The 19,367-nt window shown below is 39.0% G+C and overlaps 1 non-coding gene across 1 annotated transcript; it reads left to right on the forward strand.

Annotated features, from left to right (window-relative positions):
* The first annotated feature begins 17,735 nt into the window (after nt 1–17,735).
* Nucleotides 17,736–17,842, forward strand: LOC131238237 (small nucleolar RNA R71). Its single transcript, XR_009167644.1, has one exon. It is a non-coding gene; the product is annotated as a small nucleolar RNA R71 (small nucleolar RNA).
* The last annotated feature ends 1,525 nt before the right edge of the window (nt 17,843–19,367 follow it).

Here is a 19,367-nt window from a genome sequence, read left to right on the forward strand (position 1 = left end):
CCATGAATTCAACTGCCACTATCTTTAACCTCCATGTCGAGGGTCTAATCTTTCCACAATCCATCCCGTTACACCCGAAGTACAAACTCTCTTTAAATAGAGGTTCCCATAAAGAGATTTCGAGTAATATGTGACTTGCAACCATTAAAATCATATGGAGATAAAGGCATGATTCAAGGCAAAACTCACGTATACATATAATTTAAGAGTCATGTGTTTATAATTTATCAGTTTCTAAGCATGTTCCTCAAGGAAGCCAATGAAGTGATTCATATACTTGAGTAGTTAGTCAATCAATTCTTAAAACATGTGCTCAAGAAAACTAATCAAGTGTTTTAATAAATCCGAGGCATGCTAATCAAGTATTCCGATTGATTCTAAGACATTTGATTAGATAAACTAATCAGGTATCCCACTAAATTCTAAGTAAACTAATCAAGTGGTTTAATCATTTCTAAGGCATGTGATAGAGTAAACAAATCATATGATCAATCCTATGACACATGTTCAAGTAAACTAATGACTTAATCACTTCTAAGATATATATACAGTAACTAACCAATAGTTAAATGAATTATAGGGCATGTATTCAAGCAAGCAAATCAAATGATCATCCACTTTTAGGATATCATTCCAGCTATTATAAAATGCTATCCCTAATCCAGTTTAGAGATGGAAAGCTGAAAGCTGAAGGGGAGAAGTTATCACCTAAAGAGTGGTAGTCCTCTCCACGGTTCAAGTTTCTGTAGTTATCTTGTGGCCCAATGTCACACCAACGATTTCCTATGATTTTTCCCGATTCGATAGTCTACGTCAGATATGTATTACTCAAGGTCTTCAGTCATCTAATTCATTAAGATTGTTTGGGTTTGTAAGGGCCCATAGGCATGGAAATCGGGCCCATATCAAGGTGATTTGGCCTACCAACTTTGGCCAATAAGGTGGCCTAGATTAGGGCCTGAGATTGCCCCTAACTAAGGGCCGAACTGGGCCTTGTTTTGGCCCAGTTGTTAGGCCCAATACGAGTCCAAAGAAAATTAGGTTGGGCTTGGCCGTTCCTTGGCCCACAACAGACGGCCCATCGCATGTACATATGCTCCATGGACTAGGTAGCCCATTGTTGGGCCCACCTCAGGCCCATACATATGGCCCCATATAAGCCGTTGGGCTGGGCTCCATCCTAGCCTAGCAGCCACTCGAAATACCTCTAGGCTGGGCAGTTTTTAGGCCCAGCAGCACCCGATCCAAGGGCATGACTGGTTGGGCCATTCCTTGGCCCAGCTACAGTCATCACATGCCAGCCCCAAGGGCTGGGCTAGATTTGCTGGCCCGGTGGTGTTCACAACCGCAGTGGGCTGACTGTACTGCTGGCCCATCAATCTACACGCCTGTAGTGGGCTGACTACATTGTTGGCCCACCAGCCGTGTTTTTCATCCACTGTGGCTGGCTAGGCTGAATCATTTCAGCCCAACAATTGCTTAGCACCTGAGAGTGGGCCCATCCACAACACAGCTTATAGGGAGGATTAGCTGGGCCGTTCTCTCACCCAGCTCATCATTACAAAGGGCCTGGACTCAACTGCATGGTTCCAAGAGCTGGCCCACTACATAAAACATGATGCGGCCTACTGAGACCTGCCTCATACCCGGCCCATCATATGTGCGGTGTGGATTTATGGTGGCCCACTGAGATACGTGGGGCTTCCAATCCAATTCGTGGCCCATCTGAGGGGCGCTTTTGAGCCCAGCTTATGGTCCGCTGAAGGACCAATTCCAACCCAACCTTAGCCCAAGATGTGGGTTAGTTTCGGCCCACTACATGCACAGCTGAAGGCTGTCTTCATGGCCTAGCCATTTTTAGTCCTGTAGCGGCCCAACTGAAAACCGTTCTCGGCCTCGATTGAAGCCTGGTTCCCAACTTGATTTGAGGCCTGATTTTGGCATGATCTAAGGTCCGGTTAAGGCCTGATTTTGGCCCCATTTATGGCCCACTTAAAAGCTTGGTTCCTGCCTAGTTTCAGGGTCTGTCTAGAATCCATTCTCGGCCCGATCAAGGGCCATCTGAAGGACATTTTCCAGTCCTGATACAAGGCCCAGCTGAAGGTTGTTTTCAGCTCACATAATAGCTTCCAATCTTAGCCGACCAAAACTCCCATGGCAATGTGCCATTGGGCAAAAGAAAAGCGAGGAGGGGTAGGCTGTTACCTGGCCTGCTCCGATGTTGGTTGAGTTGGCTTGACTCAGGTGCAGTTATAGTAACAAATGCCTGCAAACGTTCACCCTAAATTAGCAAGGTACTTATTGAAATGAAAGGACTGACTGAGGTAACTTAAAGCCTTTACCTGATGGATTCTCGGTCTTGAAATTCAGTGAGGCAACAAACTAGTCCTCCTGAGTGGTTGAAAACAATTGAGTTAAGCTAGAGATAGGCCGAGTCGAGCCGGGTAGCTACCGACTCACTCACTGCCACTCTCACACTCCTCTCTCTTTCTCTCTCTCTCTTTCCTTTCTCTCTTTCTTTCCTTCTCTCTCTCTCTCTCTCTGGTGTGAATCCCGATGGCAACAATAGCCCATTTATAGGCATGAGAGAGAGTCATCCAACGATTGGGAAGAAAATGTCTATTGCAAGGGCCATCTTCGAAAATCCATAATGCATGGGGTCCATCTGACCTTGAGGATGGATTCCCACTGCAATGGCCTACCAGGAAAGTAAATTTTCAGCCCTGATGGGGTCCATCTCGTGATCTTACTCGGATGGGTTAACAGGGAAGATGACGTGGCTATTAATGGTTGATTTTGGTACATGATATTTTCATATGATTTGGTCTGTTTGAACAGACCAGATGGGGCTTCTGATCAATATGGGGTTCACTTTTCCAGCCATTAATGTGCGTTTCAGAATATCTCACGAGATATTCCGATTATCATCACTTTCTCAAGAGATAGAGCATCTATCTCCATTATCTCGTACCGCCCTAAGGTGAGGGGCTAGGATTGCCCCACGTGGCCCAGGGAATGGTTAAAACCGTGCCAGCACCTATTTTCCCAAAGGAAAATCTTCCTTTTTTACTTTTCATGGTGCAGGCTATCGTTCAGCCATTTTCGGCAATAAAGTAGCGCGTTTCAAATGGTTGATCAGACGGCTAGGATCGCACAACCAGGATGATTGGGGATCCACTACGTGGCCATAGGTTGACCCACCATAAGGCAGTCTTGGCCATTCATACAGATTTGACCGGTTCCAACCCCCAAATCCATGTTCCTATGCATGGGTCCACAAGCCTATAGGGTTTTGGTCGAACGGACCCCATAGATCTAATGATCGGCTCAGATCATCTAGCTAGTGGCCAGGGTGGGCCACCTAGAGATCGGTCATCCGTCAGTTCAAATTTCAAGCTGGCGGGAGTTTTCTGCTTTTTCGTGAAGGGTTCGGTCAAAGCGGGTTTGACCCGCCCGACTCGTCCACTACACATCGTGCACGGGTACATGGGGTGCACTCGCACTCCATGTGGGGTCCACTGTGATGGTGATGATGAATCCACTCCGTCCAATCGTCTTAGGGGTCCTGGCCCAGTTTGGGGCGGGGCTGAGGCCCAGATGGGCCGTATTACACGTCTCAAGCCTTTTTACAGCTAATGCAATCGATCCAATGGCTGGATTGATTTGATACTTGATTTCAATGGTCAAATATGAATTTGAGGGGCAGTGAATGCTTGGTTAGCTATCCATTAGCCTTCGAAGGTCGATCATTAGTATATTGTCCCAATACCCCTCGACTAGAAGATTCGTATACTATTTAAACTTGAGGAGTTCAGTCAAGCTTACCCTGATGGCTATTGTAGGCTTCGAATCAACTCTCAGGGCCTCTGATGGATGGCTTCAATGATGACTGGAAATCATATCCTGCATACGTTAAGTTCAAGTTGTTTGTTAATTGTTTTTAGGTCCCATTGATGTAGGTCTTAAATGGTAACACCCGCATACCAGAAGTGCAGGGTGTTACAGTAGGGAAAAATGAGTCATTTACCCTTATTTTGATATTGAAGAGAAAATCCCAAGCTTTGCTAAGGACACAGGTGAGCACAATAAAGTTCATATACATGCCACACATGTGCCTCTATGGCACATACATGCGAGGTCTAATCCATCCATTAGAAACATTTGGATGGGATGGGAAATTTTTTATTCAAGTTTTTCAGAGCCATGCTTTTTTGTGTGCAAACTATAGCCCAACTAGTGTTGAGACTTAAATATTACATACATATTTACTCCTTCAATTGCAATATTTTTTACTACATTCAAGCACTAAAATAATCTAATTAGATATGTTTTTTTTACGTGCAGGATGATTTGGAAGTCTAAGTCGAATACATGCTTAAACTAACAATTTAAAACCTAAAATCATGAAATATGAATATTTAAAGAAACAAGGATTCAAGGATGAAGATTTTAAGTCATGAATATCTAAGAAAACCAAGTGTTAAAGATGGAAAAAAAGCCTCAAAAATTAAATGGTTAAATAATAAAAACAACATCCTGTTTAGTCCTAGTGAAGGAAGGTTCGGGTCAACAGAAAGTACTAAAAATAATCCAACAACAAACTGTAGATTTTAAGACTAATTCGGTATGACTGAAGTTGTGTTTTGTGAGATCGAAAGGGGACAAAGTGTTTAGAGACTTTTTAGAGAAATTTGACTCAAATCGAAGGAACATTCAGCTGGCTTCAGTGCGACTTTGGTCCAACCGAAGGTGATCTTCGGTGTGACTGAAGTATAACAAAACTACACAATTTTAAAGTTGGTTCAAAGTCGGTGTGGGATTTTCATATTTAAGGAGGTGTTTTATGCAATTCCATGGATGAATTAGGGCTTGGGAAAAAGAGCCAGGGGTGGAGGAGCTTTCATGGAGCAGTTATTCTTCTTTAATCTTTTCAATTTTAGTTTATTTTTTATGTTTTTGTTTTGTCCTAGGATGTTAGCCATGCTAGACTAATCTCGTAGCTAAGGCCAATGGATGAAGTTTGTATTTAATTACAATATTTAGTTTATTTGATTTAACGACAATGGTTTAAATGATGATATTAGATTGAATTGATTTGAATTTACTTTATACAAAATATTTCAGCTGTTTATTTATTTAATTCATTGTGAACTTCAGTTATATCGGATGTTTTGATTGAGAAATTACTTAGCTTAACTAAAGAAAGAATCAATTTGTACAATTCATTTATCTATTGGAAACCTTAGGCACAATAGATAAACAAATTCCCTGCGATTGAGATCCTAGTGCTTCATAAAAGGATCATTCAATTGAATACATGTTTTCTTGGTGTTTATAACTAGTTTAAAAGAATTATTTTCCGATTCGATATGATATAATTTGATTCTAATTGAATTATAAGAGTTAAATCAATGAATTAGATATTGTAATTTATATAGGTGAATTTCTGAATCGTTAGTATTTTATTATTATTGTTTTAACCCTTTTACATCACTAGATTAAAAATCTAAATCACCCAAATTAATTCTAGTTGTCTTCTCACCAATTCCCTATGGAATGATCTCGATCTTGTCGAGTTTATTACTATAGTGCAACCTTGCACTTAGGATTGCCTAACACCTAGCATGTGGATTAACCTGATTCTTGAGCTAGTGATCAGAATAAACCCTAAGTGCAGGGTTACGATGTAGTAATAACTTGGTGAGACCGAAATCGTACCCACAAGGACTTGTACTTGTGCTATTTCTGAAACACTTTAAAACTAGAACTAGAACTAATTTATGAAATTTGATTTAAGAAGTAATCTTGTAATTGAGAAATAAATCAATAAAGATAAAGCACTAGAGTGCCAATGATCCACCGATAGTCATGCTTAATATTTAATTCACTTGATTCATTCATATAACTCAACTGGAATCTAAGTCCTATCTTATCCAGCCGGACAATAGAGCGGTTAAATCATCATTCACATACTAACATAGATTTGAACTTCAATTTAATTGGTTCCCACATAAAGTATCAAAGTATTGATCATATGAAATTTAAAGCATCTGTCGTGTCATTAGTCTATAATAAAACGATAGATTTTATAGATCAATCCCTTACAGAATAGATAAGCAATTACTCTTAGCTTCTCTAGGCATCTGATGTGCCCAGAGTCAACAATGGATCAAAGTAAACTAAAAAGTAAATCTTCATTCAAACCATTATCAATAATTTATTCAACAATTAAATCAATAACATGAATCAAAGTAAACTAAGACATTAAAAATAACTACATGCTTCACCTCTTAACTAAAGGATTGGAGAAGGGCTCCTTAGAAGCTTTGTAACTCCTTTATCTTTCTCTTCTACCCTAATTCATGTTTAGGAATGCTAGATTCACCCCTTTAAATATGAAAAATTCACACCAACTTGGAAACGACTTCAATTATATGCGCTTATATTACACTTCAGTTGCACTAATGACAGCCTTTAGTTGCAGCTGAACATACCTTCGATCACACTGAACCTTCTTTCAGTTATAGCTGAATTCTCCAAAATAGATCTGAAGTCTTTATCTCCCTTAAGTCACACAGAACTCTCCTTCGGTGGCACCAAACATGGCTTCGGTAACACCTAAATGTTGAGCCGAATTGTCTCTGAAAATTATATTTTCTTGCTGGACTGTTATGTGCACATTCGATCAGACCGAACCAAACTCAGGTGGGACTAAATAGTCTATTATTTCTGTTGATTTACTTTGTGATTTTTTCAGTCTTCTCTCTGTTGCACTTAGCTTTCTTGGATCTTTGGAACTTGAAATCTTCATTAATCACCTCCAAATATCCAAATCTTTACTTGGTCATTATTTAAGCATTAAATCTTCTCTTTAATCGTTCTTTTAATCTTAGCTCCCCAAATCACCTCGTATAACAAAACAGATGTACATAGATCAATTAAACACATTTATGCATAATAAAGGAGAAATATATAATATTTCACACTCAATAGCTAGGTGAGGCATCAATATAGTGGTATGGTTTGATAAAAGGATTGTACCTCATACCTCTGGTGCCATTCTAGCACATTTGGCATATACATCAGATTTATTTCACATGATCGGGGGTTTAGCAAAGCTTGGAAATTAAATTTAAAAGAGGAGTTATATGATAGTTAGGCCGAAATAGGAAACTGATTCATAAAATCAGATAAAGTTAAGTTGAGTGTTTGCTCCTGAATAAGCTGACTTAAGCCACCTATAACGGTTAAAGAAATATCAAGAAGTACATTGATGGATTATCCAATGTGGTGGCCAAAATTCGCTCATTGGGTCTTAAGATTAAGGATTAACTCCTGCTTTTCTTAGTTCTAAACTTACTATCTCCATTGTTCAGTCATTCCAAATTAACTATAACAACTAAAAGGAAAAGTTGGCATTGAACAAACTAATATCTCAGTGTGTTGAGGAGGAAGACAGACTCAGAATGATGAGAAAGACACAAAGTGCACACATATTGACATTTGGTCAAGGACGAAAAGGGAATAAGAAAAGGAAGCACAATTTAGGAAATCGTTCTATGAGTCTTGCGGGTGGCAATCAACCTAACTCTGAGAGAAAAAATAAGAAGAAAAAGTGGGATCCTAAAAATGGTTGTTTCTTCTGCAAGAAGCCTGGGCACCAGAAGAAGGATTGTACATAATTTAAAGAACGACTCGTTTCTAATGGTAAGAATAAAGTTTTAGTCTGTTTTAAATATACTTTAGCTGATATGTCCACAAACTCTTGGTAGATGGATTCTGGTATAACTATTCACATATGTAATTCCATGCAGGATATGCTCCAAAGACGAATGCCAACTGATGCAGAAAGGCCGATATATATCGGGAACATCATTAGAGTAGATGTGGAAGCTATTAGAGTCTATAGGCTTAGGTTATTGTCAAGACATATTTTTTTGATCTAGTAGATATTGTTTGTATGCCTTCTATAAGGCGCAATTTAGTTCCATTTTTCATTTAGATAGGTATGGTTATGAGTTTAAATTTGAAAATGAAAAATTGAGTATTTGCTATGATTCAGTTATGATTGGTTCTGGCACTTTACTTAATAACTTTATCAGCTAAATTTGGATAATTCACATGTATATAGCATTAACTATTCACATGAAAATAATAAAGGCATTAAGCAAAGTTTGGAGTGAAAATTCATCAACAGTGTGGTATAGGCGATTAGGCCATATGTCTCGTAAGAGATTAGAAAGACTTGTGCATGAATGAATTCTTCGCTCCCTAGACTGCATAGACTTTAGGGTCTATATATATTACATTAAAGGTAAACAGACTAGAACAAGAAAAAATGGTGTCACTAGGAGCGTATGACTCTTAAAAGTGATTTATACAAACACTTGCAGACCATTTGCTATAGCATCTTGGAATGGGCATAAGTATTTTATCACTTTCATAGACGACTACTCTCATTATAGGTAGTTATACTTTATTAATGAAAAATCTGATGCACTAGATAGATTTAAGATATATACGGCTAAAATCGATAATCAACTTGACAAAAAGATCAAAATCATCAGATCTGACCATGGTGGTGAGTACTATGGAAGGTATGACAAATTTGGACGTAATTCAGGGCCATTCGCTAGATACCTACAAGATTGTGGCATCGTCGCCTAATAGATCATGTTTAATACCTCATAGTAGAATGGTGTAGTGAAAAGGCATAATCGCACCCTAAAGAACATGGTGCGGTCTATGATTAGTAATTCATCATTGTCATAATCTTTGTGGACTAATGCATTGAAAACAATTGTGCATATCCTAAATAGAGTCTCTAGTAATGCTATAATGAAAACTCCATATAAATTATGGATAAGGCAAAAGCCTAATTTACAATACTTTCATGTATGGGGTTATCCTACAGAAGCCAAACCATATAACCCACGTGAAAGAAAGTTTGACTCTAGAACGGTTAGTTGCTGCTTTATAGGATACCCGAAAAGATTCAAATGATTCGAATTTTATTGTCCTTCCTATTCAATGAGAGTAATTGAGACTATGAATGCAAGGTTCATTGAGAACATTGAAGATAATAGGAGAACAAACTTGAAAAATATTGTATTTAAGGAAGAACAGATTGTGATTCTCACAACAATCATTTATAATAATGTGGTCGTCTATCCAGCAACAAACCCTAAGATTCCTATATATGACCATGTAAAGCCTTAAATACAACCCACCGATGAGGAAATAGAAAACCAATTCAGAATAATTAGCCCTTAAGATAATCACATAGAGAAAATATCTGCGATTCTAGACGATTATATTGTATATCTATAGGAGCATGAATTTGACACTGTGGTTAAAAAGGATCTTATATCTTTTTCACAAGTCAAACAAAATGTGAATTCTTTTCATTGGTTCGATACCATAAAGGATTAATTGAAATCCATGAGGGATAATAAAGTCTAGAACCTTTTTGAATTACCTGAAAGAATTAAGCTTATTGGTTGTAAGTGAGTGTTCAAAACTAAATGAGACTCTAAGAGAAATATCGAAAGGTATAAAGCCAGACTAGTTACAAAAGATTTCAATCAGTGTAAGGGCATTGACTTTAAGGAGACTTTCTCACCTATGTGTTCACTCCCCAAGTATAGGGTTGTGATGTAGTAATAAACTCGGTGAGACCGAGGTCGAATCCCAAGGGACTGATACTTGTACGTAATCTGCAACTAGGTAGAAATAGAACTAGCCTAAGATGAAATCTAAATCAAATATAAATTGATAAATAATGGTGAGAGATTAATGTAAAACTTAAGAGAAATCAGAGATAAGAAACTAGGGATTCAGAGGATCCACTTGTAGAGATCAGGGAGATCTTATGCCTGCTTCAAAAATCATGGAAATTAAACTGAACTTCCTCTGATATAATTTTAAAGAGATGAAAAGTATATGAATTAGAATGGATTCCATCACCAAACTATGCCCAGAAGACAAAGCAAACAAAAGAATTAAACTAATTACCAACCAATCAACATGCTATGAAGGTTAGGAAGGATACCGTCATCCTAACATGCCCAGGAGACGATGGTGAACAACAGGGCTTCCTGATGTCATAAACATAAAAGGAAGGAACATGCTCAAAGCCATCGCAGACCCATTGTAATTTCAGTCACAACAGACCATTAAAAAGTAAAAATATTCTCATAATAAAATTAAATCAAAATCCATTCAATCTAAATAAAAGGTACACACATAAATTCTCCCATCAATCTACAAGCTTCACCTCTTAGCCCTAGCTAAGAGGTTTAGCCAGACACGATCTAGCTAAAATATCTTTAAAATATAAAAGGAAAAGGAAGAAAAAGACTAGAAGAAAGAGGGAGAAAACTCCACGTTGTTCACGGCCGATCACACGTCCAAGCTTGGATTCACCTTCAAGTCCCCCCGTTGCTCTCCACTCTCTCTCTCTTTATAGTCATGCTAGGGTCGGTGGAAGAACTTCCTACATGCGTTTTCTTTACGCAACGCAGTAGGCGTGCGTTTTCCTTACGCACAGCAACGTGCGTAATAGAACCTACGTTGGTTGTTTGGTGGGGCCCATTCCTGATATCGGCGAAAGAATCCAAGCCGTCCATTAGATAAAGAACGAAACATTAGTTAGAAATGACATGGTATGGCTTGCATTCGGTGTGGCCCACAGAGATTTTTCTTGCACTGTTCGTCTTCTTTTAGACGGTTTGAAAACTGATCTTCAATGTCTTCTAAAATTCGGTCACCTAGGCTTGGATGAGAGGGCACGTAGGCTCCTGATAGACGGTCCAGATTAGATCGTTGGTGAACGATGGTGGCCCACAAGATTCATCCGCAGGCTCTGTTGCGAAACAGAGCCTGCGCATTCAGCACTATGACGTTGGTGGGGCCCACTTTACTGCTGTTTTGAGAAATCGACGCCGTCCACTGCATTCCGCTCGAAAAACCCTTCGGGTATGAATGTTTTTGAATTGAATTTGGTGTGGCCCACATGATCTTTTTATTCCACCGTCCATCCGGCGTTTGACGGTGGAGATTGCCTAAGTGCATACATAGGACCAAAAGGGAACCTAGGTGTGGTTAATACTCCCCATCTGTATATAATGAATGGGCCAAATGGAATATTTGGATGAGGGGTGGGCCCCACTACGTGAAACCAGCGGACCGGGTGTGTCTGCTGTTTGAAACAGAGAAGGAGAAGGAGAGACGGGTCAGCCCGTCTTTGACCGGGCTGACCGTCCGGTGCGGCTCGCATGTGCGTGCACTGTATGCATGCACACCCTCATGTGGGGTCCACTGTGATGTTTGTGAGAAATCCGTTCCGTCCATCCTTTTCCCCATTCACTTTAAGGCATTGACAATGAAATTTAAGTATATCCAGATATCAGGCGGGCCCCAAATCCAGATTTTAGGGGCTGATCTATCTGTTGGGCCACTTTCACAATGATCCAATGGCTAAAATTTTATGTGTACGGTTAATTTATGGCCCTTAGACCATGTATGAAGTTTCGAGCCGAACGGATGGTGGGAACCCCTTGATCTTGCATTCTGGATGATTTTTAAGCCACTTGAGCTTCAATTTTCTCGATTTTCGCGGATCCCTGGCATGTAATTCCATCGATCTTGGTCCCATGGAGTCCGTAACTTACCTGGGTGAATTCTGAGAGTTAAATTCATACTTTTAGTACCCTTTTCAGTCCATGCTTATAAATCCACCTTGCAACACAAACACGATTAAAATAGGGCGTTAAACAGTATCATGTTCGTAAATTCAGGTAATAACTGGGGTCTGATATGCAATATTTGACCCTCAACACAACCCCCAACCAGCATCTTGCTAGTCCTGAGCAAAGTATGCGAAAAATAAGTTGAGAATTACAGAACAATTTCTATAAAATCGAGTGATTTTTGCAGATTAATCCAGATACGAGAATTCTTAGATTCATGAATGTTAGGTATTACTTTCTCCTAGACTCAAGCGCACGGTAAACTTCATAATCAAGTTCAAAGTATTACTTCATCAATTAGAAAAATTCTAAACATTGAGTTCAATGAGTGTATAGTGTAATCTCGGCTTATCATCATTAAAATTCACTTCTTTATTTCAGGATATCATTGGTAACCAACGAGATAATTCATGATAACCAAAACTTAAACCAAAACTTGCCTCACAGATCATCTTTTTATTTTTACTTTTTTAGCTTTTGATTTTTCTAGTAAAAGTAACGCCAAGAAGGGGAATCAAATCCTCACCTATAGGGTGCAAACCTATGGTGAAGACTGTACACCTAACTTTTTTCACATATCATCCATGGGGAATTAAATCTATACCTATAGGGAACAAATCTATGGTGTAGACCATTCGCCCAATCCTTTCAATTTCTCAGGTTAGTTCCTTTCAAGCTTAGTGATCACCAAGTTAATCCTTTAATATCGAACTGAACCCTTAATGTGCAAGCGAGATGTGTTTTGTAAAATCAAGACTCAATTAATATTTAAAACCTCTAACCATGGATTAATAGTTCGAACTTAACTGTGAAATCTAACAAATAGCTGAATCCAATAGTCATAAATTTCCAACATCACTTATCTTGTAATTCTAAATCCAAGATAGCCGTCAAAATCACTTCGAATTCATAAGAAATTTTAAAAAAATTTAAAAATTTTCACAATTTTCACACTTACAAGAAAACACCGATTAGGAGACCTAATCTCCCACCCCCAACCTAAAGTCTATATTGTCCTCAATGTAAAAGATATGCTCGTAATGTACATGAGACAATGAAAGTAATTGAGAAGTGATGGGAAGATTGTACTTGGACGAGGGATTCAAGAAGTTTTTACATAAAGATCTCAGCATGAAAGCAAGTCAGCACAAGAGAGAAACCAACAAAAGAAAACTATCCTAAAATAATGTAGAAAATGAATGAACCTAGAACAGCATAAAATAAACTACCCTAGTCCTATGAAAACAGGAAACCTACCTATACCTCCATCAGACTAGGAGGTCAATCCTGGTAAACAGGATCAGTCAGAGGTATGGACATGTCTTCTGAATCAAATTTCTCGATAAATGGCTTTAAGCGATGTCCATTTACTTTAAACTCCTTGCCATTGTCAGGATCTCTTATCTCAATGGCCCCATGTGGATACACAGTGACCACAATATAAGGGTCAGTCCAATGAGATCGAAGCTTACCTGGAAAGAGATGTAATCGAGAATTATATAAAAGGACTTTCTGACCAGGTGTGAATGATTTCCACAGAATATGTTGGTCATGAAAGGCCTTCATTCTGTCCTTATAAATTCTCGAGTTCTTGTATGCATCGTTCCGGATTTCTTTGAGTTCATTCAACTGAAGTTTGCGTAACGAGCCAGCGTTGTCCAAATTGAAATTCAATATTTTTATTGCCCAGTAGGCTCTATGTTTCAACTCCACAGGCAAGTGGCAAGCCTTCCCATAGACAAGTCTAAAGGGAGACATTCCAATAGGGGTTTTAAATGCAGTACGGTAAGCCCATAAGGCATCAGTCAATCGGATTGACCAATCCTTACGGTCAGGGTTAACCGTTTTCTCCAAAATGTGTTTGATCTCCCTATTGGAAATCTCAACTTGCCCACTTGCCTGTGGGTGATATGGGGTGCTCACCATATGAGAGATATCATATTTCTTCATTAAACTCTCGAATGGCTTATTACAAAAGTGTGAGCCCCCATCACTAATGATAGCTCGAGGCGTTTTGAATCGGGAAAGGATGTTTTCTTTTAGAAATTTAATAACCGTGCGATGGTCATTATTCTGACACGGAATCACTTCAACCCATTTAGTGACATAGTCTATAGCGAGCAAAATATATAGATTTCCAAAAGATTGGGGGAATGGTCCCATGAAATCAATGCCCCAGCAATCAAATGCTTCTATGATAAGGATGGGATTCAAAGGCATCATGTTTCGACGGGACGATGCTCCCAATTTCTGACAACGGTCACAAGCCTTGCAAAATTCATGAGTGTCCCTGAACATAGTGGGCCAATAAAAGCCACACTGTAAAATCTTGGTCGTGGTCTTTTTAGCAGAAAAGTGACCACCACAGGCCTGTGAGTGACAAAAGGAGATGACACCCTGATGCTCATCGTCTGGCACACATCTCCTTAGGATCTAGTCTGGGCAATATTTAAACAAATATGGATCGTCCCAGAAAAAGTTGTGCACCTCGATAAAGAATTTCTTCTTATCTTGTACAGCCCACTGTGTCGGTATGGAACCTGTGGCAAGATAATTAGCAATATCAGCGAACCAAGGTGAATGAGAGACTCTAAACAGTTGTTCATCAAGGAACATGTCATTGATATAGGTCACCTCAAGGGAATCAGAGGTATTAAGGTAAGAAAGATGGTCGGCCACTATGTTCTCTACTCCCTTTTTATCTTTAATCTCCAAATCAAACTCTTGGAGTAGAAGGATCCATCGTATCAGGCGGGGCTTAGAATTATTCTTAGAAAGAAGATACTTAAGTACCGGATGATCTGTGTAGATAATGATCTTGAATCCGATCAAGTAGGACCTAAATTTGTCCAAAGCGAACACCACGGCTAAGAGTTCCTTTTCTGTAGTCGAGTAGTTCACTTGGGCAGGATTTAAAGTCCTACACGCGTAATGAATGACGTAGGGCCTCTTATCTTTTCTCTAACCTAAAGCCGCTCCAAGAGCATAATCAGAAGCGTCGCACATAAGTTCAAAAGGAATGCTCCAGTCGAGTGGTTGTATGATGGGTGCACTAGTCAACATGTCCTTAAGCTTAGTGAAAGCTTCCTGACATGGCTTAGTCCACTCGTATGGTGCATCCTTTTGAAGTAGATTACATAAAGGACGAGAGATGAGACTAAAGTCCTTTATGAATCTTTTGTAAAACCCAGCGTGTTCTAAGAAGGATCGCACATCCCGTATGTTCTTGGGCAGAGGTAGGTTAGAGATAAGATCAATTTTTGCCTTATCCACCTCGATTTCTTTGGACGAGATAATATGTCCAAGGACAATTCCCTTATGAACCATGAAATGGCACTTCTCCCAATTAAGTACCAAGTTCTTTTCTTCACATCTTTTCAGCACACATTTAAGACTCTCTAAGCACTCATTGAAAGATGAACCGAAAACAGAGAAATCATCCATGAAGACCTCTAGATATTTTCCCACCATGTCAGAAAAGATACTTATCATACATCGCTGAAAGGTAGCAGGGGCATTACATAATCCAAATGGCATCTTTCTATAGGCAAAGGTGCCGTAGGGACATATAAATGTGGTCTTTTCCTGATTCTTAGGAGCAATTTTAATCTGATTGTAGCCCGAATACCCGTCAAGAAAACAGTAATAGGAATGACCAGCTAGCCTTTCCAAGATTTGATCAATGAAGGGTAAAGGAAAGTGGTCCTTCCTCGTGACGGTATTCAGCTTCCTATAGTCAATGCACATTCTCCAACCAGTAGTAACTCTTGTTGGTACAAGTTCATTATTGGCATTAGCTACGATAGTGATCCCGAACTTCTTAGGAACCACCTGAGTTGGACTCACCCATTGACTATCAGATATGGGATATATGATACCCACATCCAATAGTTTAATAACCTCGGCCTTAACCACTTCCCTCATGTTTGGATTTAGTCTACGTTGTGATTGCCGAGCAGTCTTCGCATTATCCTCAAGATATATGCGGTGAGTACAAATCGAGGGGTCAATTCCCTTAAGGTCCACTATCGTCCATCCAAGGGCTCCCTTATACTCAATGAGAGTAGACATAAGCATACTCTCTTGTTCCTTCTCTAGGTGGGCAGAGATCACCACCGGGTATGTCTCATCTTGACCTAAATAGACATATTTCAAATCAGAGGGCAAAGGTTTTAGGTCAAGCTTCGGCGGCTTGAGGTTAGACGGTAGAGGCACTACATCAGTTTGAGGCAAATCTTCAAATTGTGGCCTCCACCGGTTAACTTCAAGTACCGATGCAGTATCAAGTAAGGCACACGTCTCCCTAATCATGCCATCATCAAAATCATGGGAGGGGGCCAGGCACGTCTCTAGAGGGTCAGAGGATAAGGTCAGAGGTGTCGTATCTTCCACTAAAGAGTCAATCATGTTAATGTAGTGAAAATCGTCATCATCCTCTAAGTTTCTGCCGTTATTGAAAAAGATGTTTGACTCCAATGTCATATTCCCAAAGGACATAGTCATGACACCATTCCTACAATTGATAAATGCGTTTGAAGTGGCAAGGAATGGGCGACCAAGAATGACGGGAATCTGAGTGCTCATGTTATTGATGGGTTCGGTGTCCAGGATGATAAAATCCACAGGGTAGTAAAATCTATCAACTTGGACCAACACATCCTCAATTATCCCTCTTGATACACGAACAAAGCAATCAGCAAGTTGTAGTGTGGTTAGGGTGGGTTTTAATTCACCTAAACCTAACTGTTCGTATACCGAGTAGGGAATCAGATTGACGCTCGCTCCTAAGTCAAGAAGTGCATGATCAATTCGATAGTCCCCGATTACACATGATATGGTTGGGCTACCGGGATCTTTGAATTTTTGTGGCACGTCTTGCTTTAGGATGGCACTCACTTTCTTGGTCAAGAAGATCTTCTTTTGAATACTCTGCCGTCGTTTGGTCGTGCATAAGTCTTTCAGAAATTTGGCATATGAAGGTATCTATTTTACGACATCAAGTAGAGGAATGTTGACTTTCACTTATTTCAACACCTCTAGGATATCCTGAGAGTTAGAGAGAGGTTTTGGTGTGACCAACCGTTGGGGAAATGGAGCAACTGGCTTTTCTAGAAGTTCCAGTTCTAATTTTTATGGGGCCTCACTAGATCCATTATTGTTGTCCTCTTCTGGTTCTTGAGGCTTTTCGGGCCTAACCGGAAGGGTTTTATCAATGATCTTCCTACTCCTAAGAGTAGTGATGGATTTAGTGTGCTTCATTTAATTTAAAGAGTTGGGATCACTTATCTCGTATTGTGGTTTAGGATTGGGGAGCGGTTGTACAGGAAGCATCCCTTTTTCTATAACCGTCATACGTGAATCCATCTTTTGCATAAAGTCTCGCATTGCCTGGGTCAGCTCTTGCATGGAATTTTGAACCGGTTCTTCTTGAGGTTTCCCCTAATTTAGATTTTAATTGAAGAAACCTTGAGGGGTAGCAGTTTGTCCATTTCTCCAACTAAAGTTTGGATGATTTTTCCAACCAGGATTGTACATTTTAGAGGTTGGTCCATTGAAAGGTCTTTGATAATTATTTACGGCATTGGATTATTCATTTAACACTTCTCGAAAGGCGGGTATCGTAGGACAATTTTCAGTTGTATGAATGTTGCAATCACATATGCCGCAAACACTTTCATTAACCTTATCCTTCTTTCCTTCCATGGCCTCAACTTTTCTTATGAGCGTAGTCACTTTATACTTGAGATCATCCTCTTCTTTCAAGAAATATAATCCACCTTTCTCCTTAGATTGAGTCGGCCTAGACGTGGTGTTCGATTTTGGGTAATAGTCCCATGATTGTGTTTTTTCAGCAAGACTATCGAGGTAATCTCATACCTCGTCAACATTTTTATTAATGAATTCTCCATTACACATTGTCTCGACCATTTGACGCATGGAAGATTCAGTCCATTATAGAAAAAATTTGTAATGTACCACGTTTCAAAGCCGTGTTGTGGGCATGAACTGACCAAATCCTTGAACCTTTCCCAACATTGGTAAAATATTTCATCCTCCTTTTGGGTGAAGTTCATGATTGCTTTTCTAAGGGTAATTGTTTTATGATGTGGAAAAAATTTCTTTATAAATTCCCTCTGCATATCATTCCATGTGTCAATGGATCTAGGACGCAATGAATGTAACCACGTCTTAGCCTTCTCCTTCAAGGAAAAAGGAAAGAGTTTCAGCCTGACTGTGTCCTCAGACACATTTTGAAAATATAAAGTGGTTATGATCTCATCAAACTCTTTCAAATGTAGATATGGTTCTTCAGATTTAAGCCCATGGAACTTAGGAAGGAGTTGGATAACCCCTGGCTTGATGTCCATATGTCCTGTATTTTTAGGAAAAATCATGCATGAGGGCGTACTCAGCCCTGCTGGTTATAAATAATCTCGTAAAGTACAAGGTGGGAGTACTTGATACACCTCATTCTCATCCTGAATGTCCTCCACCCTGGGTTGAGGTAAAAGAGGTTGGTTCACAGCCATCACTTCAATTAACTCAGGGGATTTCGAGTGGTGTCTAGTCCTACAATGGATAGTCAACCCCTCAACTAATCCTCCTTCAGTCAAGAGACGTCGAGTGTTGTCACGGGCCCACTTGGGCATAAAACACCCACAGCCCTCAATCAAATTCGAAACCTAATCCTAAGAAAGGAAAAGAAAATCTAAAAAGAAAGAGAGGGTTGGAAAGAAGTTACCAAATTGGAGTCCTTAAGTTAAAAACCTGCAAAAAAAAATTAAAAAAAGTCAGTTTCTAAAGAGGAGGTCTAGAATTAGAAAATTCTTAAAAAGAAAGATAGAAGTACACTAGTTTCTAAAAGAAGAAATTCCTAAAGGAAAGTGAAAATTTCTAAAATAAATTAGGAAAGTCCTAAACTAGATAGTAAGTTACTAAAAGAGATCTGAAAAATTGAAAGTAGAGAAGGAACTTACCGAATTAGAATTTTCTATCTTAAAAACCTACAAAATAGGAAAGTTAGTTTCTAAACAAAAATTCTACAAGTAGAAAATTTCTAAAAAAAAATTAGGAAATAAAGTTAGATTCTAAAAGAGTTAGAATTAAAAAGTTACTAAAAATAAAAATAGAAAGTTAGTTTTTAAAAAGGAAAGTTTCAGAATTAGAAAGTTTCTAAAATAGAAAATCTAAACCTAAAATTAGAAAGTTTCTAAAAATAAACTATTTCCTACAAATAGGAAAATACTAGAATTTAAAAAAAAATTAAATTTAAACCCTAATTCTAAAAATAGAAAAAGTAGAGGAATTAGAAAGGGATTACCAATTTAGAAGTTTAGTTAGGATCCTATAAAACAGGAAAACAGGTTAGTTTCTAGAAATCAAAAAAAAAACCTAAACCTAAAGTTAGAAAAACCCTAATCTTAAACTATTCCTAAAACTAGTTAATTTTAGAAAACGAAACCGTCAGTCCCCGGAAACGGTGCCAAAAACTTATTCACTCCCCAAGTATAGGGTTGCGATGTAGTAATAAACTCGGTGAAACCGAGGTCGAATCCCAAGGGACTAATACTTGTACGTAATCTGCAACTAGGTAGAAATACAACTAGCCTAAGATGA

Source organism: Magnolia sinica, chromosome 2, assembly GCF_029962835.1.
Source record: "Magnolia sinica isolate HGM2019 chromosome 2, MsV1, whole genome shotgun sequence".
NCBI lineage: Eukaryota > Viridiplantae > Streptophyta > Magnoliopsida > Magnoliales > Magnoliaceae > Magnolia > Magnolia sinica.